This window comes from Micrasema longulum, unplaced genomic scaffold, assembly GCF_059751315.1.
Source record: "Micrasema longulum isolate JH-2025_06_02 unplaced genomic scaffold, ASM5975131v1 h1tg000698l, whole genome shotgun sequence".
NCBI classification, from domain to species: Eukaryota; Metazoa; Arthropoda; class Insecta; order Trichoptera; family Brachycentridae; genus Micrasema; species Micrasema longulum.
In genome coordinates, this window is record NW_028277894.1 from 190,166 (window position 1) to 198,500 (window position 8,335).

An 8,335-nucleotide genomic window follows, 5' to 3' on the forward strand; every position below is an offset into this window, starting at 1 on the left:
GGTCACTGGTCATTTTAAATTTGTGGATTTAACTTTCACGTATCTTTTAAATCAATAATAAACCAAGATATTATATTTTTCGTCAATTCAACATTTTTTCATTTTATTTTTAAACATGTAGTATCATCACGTTTTAATAAGTACAAATTTTACTATTACATTATCCCGCCTTTTGATTATTTCTTTCTCGTGTAGTAAATGAAATTAATACCATCAGTCTTACGTTTGAGGTGCCAGTCAAGAGGCTATGAAACATTGCGGCGTAAAAACATATTTTTGAATTAATGTTTCGTCTCGCCCGTGGTGGGAATTGAACCCGAGACCTCCAGCATTTGACCGTGAGGTGGCCTTAATATCTTCTTCAAATGAGAAATTATTTTGCAAAAAATAAGAACTTACCGAACTATTTGATCTTGGACCGGACGAGTTTATTTCGAGTTTTCTTGACTAAAACACATGAAAACGCCATAATCACGTAGGAAGAGTCAAAACAATTTGGTCATGTCATGTCTCCTTCGCCTATCCCTTTTCCTGTTTTTTTCCACAGACTTTCATTATATTATATTGTGCCGACCACAATTTCCCCAAGGAATGGACTACAACTCTGTTAGCTTATATAATATTTAATGTATTTTGCTTCTCTTGACTCTGCGAACAGACGCATTACTATGCATGATGTGTTTAATTTCGTAAAACATCTCTACACGTTGGTTGATACGTTTACCAGTATGCTGGCAAACACGCATCGGCGAAACGTGTACAGGAGGGTATTTGTGGCTGTCATACGTATACGCCCTGGTACATGCGCTCGTGCGCGACCGGAATGTTGTCGGTTTTTTAAGATAGATCAAAAGGCGCTGGCTGATTACTGGCGAACGCGAATTTTAAACATTTTTTTTATTGCTTAATTCCACATTATTCGTTATTTTACTGTGGATACCGAAAGTGTTATTACAAATAATTTATGTATGCATTTGTATTTGCTTACTAAATAATTAAACCATAATTTTGGTTCTTTGTAATCATTGTATTTTTTTAGTGAAATCGCTGCATTTTTTATTTATTTAAATTAAATAAACAAAGCCCCTAATTCTTATATAATATGTCTATTTATGTGATTAAGCAAAAAATAAAATCTGTTTTTCACAAGTCTTCCAGTCTTTTTTTGGTTGACTAAAAGACGTTGTTTTTAGCAATAAGTACGCATAAAGTGCTTTTTTTTCATTTGAAGTTTAATAAAAAAATATGAAAAGGGAGCAATTCAATGTTAGAAAAGTCAACTTTGATGTTTCTGCAACAGTTTCTATATTTGGAAATATTTGTAATCGGAGAATCTTTAATTTATGTCTTAAAGAAACCACCAAATCGGCGAAAGCTAATAACGAGTTTCACAAATTGTAAATCAGGGGTCCAAGTAAAAGCTGATCAAAATTCACTCAACCCTATTATTATTAATATTTATACGGGTGTATAAAAACTAAAATCCAGAATACATAATGAATAAATCTGATGGATAAGAGGCCACTGCATTATCCAAGGCAATGAAAAAGCAGACAAAAAGGCTCAAGAAGCCACTCTCAAGAAAACAGCTCCCGCTTTTGCCAAGTAAGCTACTAACTGAATCAAATCCTCACCGGCTACGGTGGATGTATGGGCTATTTTAACCACTTTTAGCTATCATAAATAAATAGCAGAATAAATTATTTGTAACTATTTTCATTTATTTATTTATTTCCCTTTTTTTTATATGAACATCTTACTGGACATAACCCGTGTTGAGGCTTTCATTTACATTGTTTTTAAGTTATGTTTTAGTATTATTATAGTATATTATATTATCTTGAACCTCCTTGTTTCTAAGGAAACATATTTTTTTAACCACCTTAGTACGGCTAAAACCCATCAAAATCCGTTCAAGGGTTCCTTTAATAATTTTCCGTTGTAAATTAAAATTTCTGGACAAACAAACATCTCAGATTACAGTCACCAGTTGCGAAGGCCTTAATTACACGTGCTAATGACTTGCTAATGTATTTTTTAACGTATTTTTTTAGATCTCTCCCTTCAACTTGCAAAACACAATGACTAAGATGAGGACCTAGAAAATATTGTAACAGTAATAAATCACAAGGACTTGTCGCGTGAGCATATATCATGCATGGTAAAAATAGTAAGGGTAATTGTTGAAGTAAATAAAAATACGACACAAAATGCCGAACAGCCTTAAGGTGAAACGGATGATCTGTTTTTGTTTGGTTTCTCCAAAATGATCTCCTTTTCTTAAAACAAATGCGGAGAAGTTCCTTAACAAGGCCCCAGCTTATTATTGCACCAGATCCTTACACTAAAGTAAGAGTTATATAAGAAGGAAAATACCTTTTGAAGTAAAATGTGTAAGCCTTGGTTATCACAAGCACGACAAAAAATAAGCAACCGTTTCTATATACATATTTTTTGTGCGCTTTTAACGTACGCACCAGAGATTATACACGTCCGCACCGAGAGACCAATACGCGCGCTGACCTTCTGGGGAACGTATTAGCCTGCATTTAGAGCTGCCTTTATATTTTCACGGCCGTCTAGATGCATAGTTAGTTTTTCTGGGTTAGTATGCCTTGTGTCATTTGAACTCTTTTCCGACGTTTCGGATCGCATTACAGCGTCCAACATCAGAGTTGATGTTATTTGTGTAAATGTAACTTTTTTATACGTCAACAAGCTAAATTATAAAAACAACCCCAAGTTGTACATCGGGCAGACTGCCAAAAAAATTACAACGAAAGAAAGGTCGAACCGCTCTACAGCGTCGCTGCAATTGAGAGGCGCTTCGCGACAACATTTTTTTGTTTAAATTTATTTATGTTTATTTTTATGCACACAGTGCTGTGTTGATATAATACAATGATATAATCACAGAGAGAAATAGGCGTTCTATGGGGTTTTCGTCGTCCATTCTTATTTGTGGTCACCCCATTTCGAACGCCCAACCTTGATGGTGTTGATCTCATCGGGCTCTGTGAAGATTTCATATTGCTCCCTTTTGCAGTGACGACGACGCCAATGGTGGACGCCAACGTTGGAAAAGAGTTCAAGTCCACACGGCATAATTACCCAGAAAAACCCACCTAGCAGTTATAATGTTTGTGATTATATAAAATAATATCATGCGATCTTAAAATACCAAAATATAATTTCCTACATTTATACCTTCACATTATTTGAAAAAAGTAGCCCAGTAAAAACAAATACTCGAATTTTTATTTTCCGGGCAAAAATGTTTGCTTACTATCAAAATAATACATGCCTACGTTCGTTTGGTTGCAATGGTGATAAGTCTGATAAATATAAAAATGTACCATAAAAAGGACGTTATCTTTTATTTAATATTTGAACTGAGTAATCGTCTGTGGTTTCATATCACTTTCAATAGTACTTAGTACTTACATCATAAATTTGTTTTTATTATCCTTGTAACAATAACACTAAACAACTAATAATATTGTTTATTTTTGAGGAAACTAAGTTAACTACGAATAAGTGTGCCATTTTCTACGCGCCAGGAACGTTTTTTTTTTATATCATGCATCATTGCGTTTCTTCGTCTTCTAAACTTACAAATTAATTTTTCATATTCTTTAAGGAAGTGTTATATTCCTTAATATTTAATTGTCAATTTTATTATTTTTTTATTTGTTATGCATTTTTGTTTCTATTTTATATTATTTTTTACACTTGCCAAACACAAGTGCCTGACTCTTTGTCGGCAAGTTCAACCTAAATTATTTATTTTTTTATGTGTGGTTTTCGTGGTAATTAAAAGTTTACCAGTAAAATTAAAAAAATCATACAAATAAATATTTTTAAATGACCAACATTAACAACCCCCGTTAACAAAAATTGACATAAAATAATGAATTTTTATGGAAATTGAAAAGCACATAAAAATCTTAACTAAAATAAAATGAATATTTACAGCATTTACTTTAATGTCAAACATTTTACTAAATTTAATTAGGTATAGGATATAAAGTAAAATGATCACTCTATACCCATAAAACTCACATCCCCCCTTTTATTTTTTCCCTCTTTTTTCAACTATTTCTCCCACAACATGAAATATTTTCACAACCTTATCAGTGTCTGTGAAGGTTGCCTCGTAAAAGTATGCTGTTTAAAATCGGCATGTTGGTTTTATATTTTTGTGTAATAATAATGGAAAAGGTGTATAGTGAATTTTGCACGTTGGTTTAATCGGTGTCCCGATGAAGAGAAGGGTACGTCTCGAAACCAGTAGACATAAAAAAATCAGTAGGTGGTTACATGCTAATATTAAACAGCCTTTTGTTAAAATATCAAATTGAATATTTCACTAGCCGTATTGACACGAAACTAAATTTATTATTTTGTTCGCCACTCATAAACTCTGGCATTTTTTAACGCAATTTGACCGTCATTTATGTATTTACAAAGAAAATAAACTAAACAAAAGAAGCTGCCAAATATTTTCTCTACCCTTGTCAATTACAACTGTTGGCGCGGCATGAACATGCTTACTTTCTGGCATAAGTTGTAGTTACACAGTTTGTGACTTTGTCAAATTTATTAGGAACGTCAGCAGTAACACAGATTTGAAATATAATTAACAAAATATACGGATAATCAAACCAACGAGCCGGGTTGTGGTCTCGTGGTAGTATTGTGAACGCACTAGCCAAAAGTCCGAGGTTCGAATCCCACTCTACCACAACTCAATTTCCATTTTAACAGCTCAATTTATTAACGGCTTTTAGGAAACGGTCTGAAAATTTAAATATTTGAGTAAATAATACGAACTCAAGCATCCCTCTTTTTTATTTAAATAAAAAAAAACTTCTTTAAAATTTTTAAAATGACAAATATCCACAAGAATACATGAAAATTTAATCAGTTATGACGTGTTCCTCTTCCTGTGTCAAAATGTATTGGAGATTGATTGAGAGAGAGAGTGGGAGGGTGGTCATGAATGTGTATATTAGTGCATAAGTATCAAAAATATATCAAATAAAATTTTATTTACATGTATGTAGCATAAATTGTATGTAATCTCCAAGTAACAACATAATGTTTTACTCAAATAAATAAAAAACATCTTTGTTTTTAACCACATATTTTATTTTCTTTTCCGACCGGTTTCAAAGCTACCAAATCCCCTTTAATCAAAGTATACTTAACTAATGAATCTTATGTTTCGATGCGATAAATATGCATCGCAACATATGGAGTTTATAGGTCATGTCATGTTGCTCTTGTTATGATGAGAGTTGTAATATAAGATGGATACGATCTTTAAAACTAGACAGGAGGTGACTAAAATAAAAATTTAATAATCACTGTTAAAATAAAATAGGATAAGATTCATTAGTGACGTATACCTTGATAAAAAAGCTTAAGTAGCCTTGAAATAGGTCGGGAGAAAAATATAAATAAGTGGTTAAAAACAAATGTTTTATATTGATTTTATTGTAATGAATAACCACAATACGGAGATCGTATATAAATGTTATCATATGGTATTTTACGTTTTTTCGTAAAAATATAGTAAATAATTATATGTGTATATTTATTGTATGTACATCAAAACAGGCCTAGAGGCCCTTTACAGTTGTGAATTGCAACACAGAATACCCAGGCTGGAGAAAATAACTGTTCTGTTATCTCACCGGGAATCGAACCCGGAAACCTATGTAGGTGATGCAAGCGTCTTAGTCATAACCTATTCACCACGGGGCCCGAAATTTTTTCATTGGTGATCTTTTGTGGCAATAATTTCACCATTTTATTATATATATTATATATATAAATGAAATACTAATATTTTTTATACAAATTTAAACATAAACAAATAATAAAAAATAACTAACCTTATCCTGCAAGTAAATTATTTCTTGATTTTGGCAGTGAAGGTTTTATTCTTTTTTAATTATCAAAGTTTTTTTCATCTACCCGAATTCGGAGTTTTTGTCACAACACAGTGTTGGTATCACGCAAACTATAAGATTGCTGGGCGCATTGAGACAATATTATATTATGGGAACCCAGGGCGCGTCGTCTCCCGAGGAAGTTCGCCAGGCGACTGGCAATTTGTTGTACGTTTGCGGAGGCTTCCCTCCATTTGAATATAAGGGTGAACCGCGCAAGTTGGAATAACGAACAGGTAGGTTATAAAACACGTAACCGACATATTAAAATAATGTTTAATTAAAACTGTTCGGAAGATTTTGACCGTTTTATGTTTTGTTACAACCTAAATATCATAATTTTTCACATACTCGTACATATAAACATATTGATTAATGTATGTCAAATTTCTAAAAATAGTTTGTATTTATATTTTATTACTCGAGTATTTCTTTTTATTTAACATGGCATTTTTGCTGTTATGACTTACAAAAGTTTTGAAAACTGAGCATTTCACACAACACGGTTTTATAATAACCTACCTGGGGCCGTATTACGATGGGAAGTTGACAAAAAATTTATTTTTATTTCATTTGATCGTTTATATCAGGGACATTATTTTAAGTCTTCCTTATGTTTTAAGTATTAATAATGATGAATGAATAAACGGTGCACTGAAATCTACATTGGCGAACAAATGTTTATCACAGGAGGAAAAAGCAGTTCACAATGGAGTTCTAATGCCAACTCTAATGTATGGGAATGAAGTATGGAATTGGAAAAAAAAATGATGAAAGTATGTTAAATGCTGTCGAAATGCGATTAGTCCGGAGTATGTGTGGTAAAACGATGTTTGATAGGTGTACAAATGTCGAGATCCGTGAACTGTGTGAGGCTGAGACATGCATTATCGACAGAATCAAGAAAGGGATGCTGCGTTGGTTTGGACATGTAAAGCGAATGGACAGCGAAAGAACAGCTAAAAAGATCTACGATGCAAATGTTGATGGATGCGAAAACGAGAAAGACCAAGAAAGACATGGAACGATCAAGACCATCAAATACTTGAAGATAAACATGTCGAGAGTAGGAATAATCGGCGTGCGTGCATGAGAAGATGTATGAATGTAGAGGAAGCGAAGTCTGTATGCAAAGACAGTTTGGTATGGCGTTCTATCCTCTCTGCCTACCCCTTCGGGGAAATGGCGTGATGGTTTGTTTGTTTGAATATTTTTTAATTCACTCATTCAACTACTGAAGTTACCACCCCATTGTAATCGGGGTCCATTAGACAAGCCAAGCCGAGCCGAGCCGAGCCGAGCCGAGCCGAGCCGAGCCGAGCCAACATTTTTACGAAACAATCTTTAGGGAATAATCCTTAATCCTTAATTAATAATAAAATAATGCATTTAATATAATATGCGAGGTATATTTTTTTGATAATTAGATGTTGTTTTGCTCCGAGGGTAAAAGTATACTTTTCGAGTTTTTTATAATACAAAAATCTAGTTTACCGTTGCAATATTTATGAACTTCTTTAATTTTGTGTATTAGTTTGTTCACAACAGTTTTTTTTTTATTTTTCGAGCGTTTCCAATTGGTAATGTAAAAACATAATATATTCAGTGAACTATATTATAGTATATTCGGTAGTATATTCGGGTCACAAATTATGAACGAGGTTTATGCTTCAACTTGTGTACGATAATAATAAGAAAAATAATCATTATTTTCAATTCGAATATATCGGTTGGTACAGTAATTAGTTTTATTTATTTATTGAAACGCCTTTTAGGCTTTTACATGTTTTACATACATATACACAAATAAAGACAGACATGTATTTTACACAGCAACATAAAAATATAAATAGTTTTTAGAAGAGAAATAAAAATATAGAAAATATCATATTTACATCTATCTTCTATCTTCTTCTTCCATATATAAAAAAACAAAGTTCGAATAGTTCTCCTCGATGGACTCGATAACTACCGAACCGATTTACGTGCGGTTTTAAGATAAATGTACATAATTGCCACAAAAAAGTTTAAAGCTCATAAAATCTTCAATTTATTAAGTACAAAAAAAGTTAAGAGCGTAAATGTTTTTTTTTATTCATCACCAGGGTTTCATTTGCCGAGAATGCGCGTTACAGAAAAAAATGGATGGATGTTATTTCTTTCTGTTATAAAATAATTGATTATTTTATGTTTTGGAATTCAATCATAAATAAGTACTTACCTAATTACCAATGAAAAGTTACAACATCTTTTTTACGTTTATCCGAACGGTTTTTACCATTGAATAAATAATACAGTGTGGTTTTCACTAAAGTTTTTTTTTTTTAATTTTACAAGTAAACATTCTTCATACAAATGTATTCACGTATTTTCTCTCT

General features: G+C 32.3%; 1 protein-coding gene across 1 annotated transcript in view; it reads right to left on the reverse strand.

The window, feature by feature from the left end:
• LOC148279582 (serine/threonine-protein kinase 32A) overlaps window positions 1–6,117 on the reverse strand; it is a 174,979-nt gene extending 168,862 nt beyond the window's left edge. Inside the window, exon 1 of the mRNA XM_088229705.1 lies at window positions 5,901–6,117. The gene's annotated coding sequence lies outside the window, so the exon portion shown is untranslated. The remainder of the gene's footprint in view (window positions 1–5,900) is intronic.
• Between the last annotated feature and the right edge of the window lie 2,218 nt (window positions 6,118–8,335).